The 2,292-nt window shown below is 46.2% G+C and overlaps 1 non-coding gene across 1 annotated transcript; it reads left to right on the top strand.

The window, feature by feature from the left end:
* The first annotated feature begins 848 nt into the window (after positions 1-848).
* Positions 849-930, top strand: TRNAL-UAG (transfer RNA leucine (anticodon UAG)). Its single transcript has one exon. It is a non-coding gene; the product is annotated as a tRNA-Leu (tRNA).
* The last annotated feature ends 1,362 nt before the right edge of the window (positions 931-2,292 follow it).

Genomic DNA, 2,292 nt, shown 5'->3' with positions numbered 1-2,292 from the left:
CACATTTACTTGTAAAATAAAACCTAACCTAAGTTACAATAACACCTAACACTACACTATAATTAAATTAATTCCCTAAATTAAATACAATTAAATAAAATTAAATAAAATTAGCTAAAGTACAAAAAAACCCCCACTAAATTACAGAAAATAATAAACAAATTACAAGATTTTTAAACTAATTACACCTAATCTAATCCCCCTAACAAAATAAAAAAGCCCCATCAAAATAAAAAAGCCCTACCCTACATTAAATTACAAATAGCCCTTAAAAGGGCCTTTTGCGGAGCATTGCCCCAAAGTAATCAGCTCTTTTATCTGTAAAAAAAAATGTAGAAATCCCCCCCCCAACATTAAAACCCACAACCCACACAACCAACCCTACTCTAAAACCCACCCAATACCCCTTAAAAAAACCTAACACTAACCCTTCGAAGATCACCTTACCGGGAGAAGTCTTCACCGAACCGGGCCGAAGTCCTCAATGAATCTGGCAGAAGTGGTCCTCCAGATGGGCAGAAGTGGTCCTCCAGATGGGCAGAAGTCTTCATCCAGATGGCATCTTCTATCTTCATCCATCTAGCGCGAAGTGGGTCCATCTTCAAGACATCCGACGCGGAGCATCCTCTTCTTTCCATGGCTAACACTGAATGAAGGTTCCTTTAAATGACATTATCTAAGATGGCGTCCCATCAATTCCGATTGGCTGATAGAATTCTATCAGCCATTCGGAATTAAGGTAGGAAAAATCCTATTGGCTGATTGGATCAGCCAATAGGATTGAAGTTCAATCCTATTGGCTGATCCAATCAGCCAATAGGATTGAGCTGGCATTCTATTGGCTGATTGGTAGCGTGGCCGAGCGGTCTAAGGCGCTAGATTTAGGCTCCAGTCTCTTCGGAGGCGTGGGTTCAAATCCCACCGCTGCCAGAATCATCATTTTCACTTACTAGTACTTTAAATGGTATATCGACAGCTAGCAAAAACAGCTTTTTCACCCCCCAAAAAAAAGCAGAAATAATTATTTTCTTTTTACTTACAGATCTTTCAAGGATTCCATTTATAGAACTCCAAGATGGCTTCTTGAAACAGGAGAATTCCGAAGAAATTCCTAGGAAGGACGAGAATAGGACAGCAAAGAGGAAGAGGAACGCTGTGGGAATTGCAGGAAGAGAAACTCAGGGAGTGGTCCTTCCTGATCGGGTAGGGAAGCTTAGGCAGGATGCCACTGAGGTAAGTGTTGTGCCCCTTCTCCACTTCCAGCCCCCATCCCCCGCCCGCTCGATACTCTCATATGCGGCCTCTACTGGGTCTAACTCGGCCCAATCTCCTGCACCACCCCCAGTACACAGGACACTAGCGCTGGGGGATGAGTCACCGTCAGGGATCCCATTAGCGCAGGGTCGGCCCGTTATATCAGCATTTAGCCCGGCCGAGCGGGAGTACATACGGGGTCATAGCGGACCCGGCAGTAGATCAGGCATGGGAGGGTTCCAGGCAGCGTCACCGCCTTTGTTGTTTGAAGATGACAGTCCTGATTCCGGCCACGCCACCTCCCACACGCCGATGCTAATGGTGCATACCGATGACGTCATTGGAGGGCGCGGGGGGGCCGAGGTAGGCGTCGCGACCGTTAGTAAGGGACCAGGTATCATACAAGAGGCGGGTGGTAGAAGGGGGGAACTACCTCCATGCAGTAAGGGGAAATTTTAGCGATAGGATCATGGCACCCCAGGGGAACCATGTGAATAGCAGGGAAGCGGAGGAGCAGAGGGCCCACAGAACAGAGGGTCATGTCGAGCAATCAGGGACCAGAGGAGGGGGAATGGCAAGGGAGTGACTATCCAACCCTTCACAGACAAAGACAAAAGGTAAGAAACGTGGTACTATACTTTCCTCTGATAGTTCTAGTAGTAATTCTGACTCTGATGGGGATTCTGATGTGTTACGGGGTCCCAAAAAAAATAATATTGAAAATAGTACGGAAGATATATGCAAAACAAGGTCATAAAGAGGAGCATAAGGGCTCTGATTCAGAGGATAGTGAGGGGGGCCCAGGTTGAGGATGAAATGAGCGGGGTACGTTTAGTCCCGCTGGCTGCACATTTAAAATCTAAGCTGGTGCAAAAGGCAAAGAAAGGGAGGTACTTAGATTTCTTTGACATCACTAGGGAATCGGTCGCCACTAAGTCCAGGGGGGAAGGGTCAAAAGGTAAGAAAAGAACTTAATTTGCGGAATGGGTTAAGGGGTTTGCAGTATACGCAGAGAGTTTTTTAGAGGCACACCCTAAC

Source organism: Bombina bombina, chromosome 7, assembly GCF_027579735.1.
Source record: "Bombina bombina isolate aBomBom1 chromosome 7, aBomBom1.pri, whole genome shotgun sequence".
In the NCBI taxonomy this organism is placed as follows: domain Eukaryota; kingdom Metazoa; phylum Chordata; class Amphibia; order Anura; family Bombinatoridae; genus Bombina; species Bombina bombina.
The sequence above is the reverse complement of the archived record's forward strand: the minus strand, read 5'-3'. Positions and strand labels throughout refer to the sequence as shown.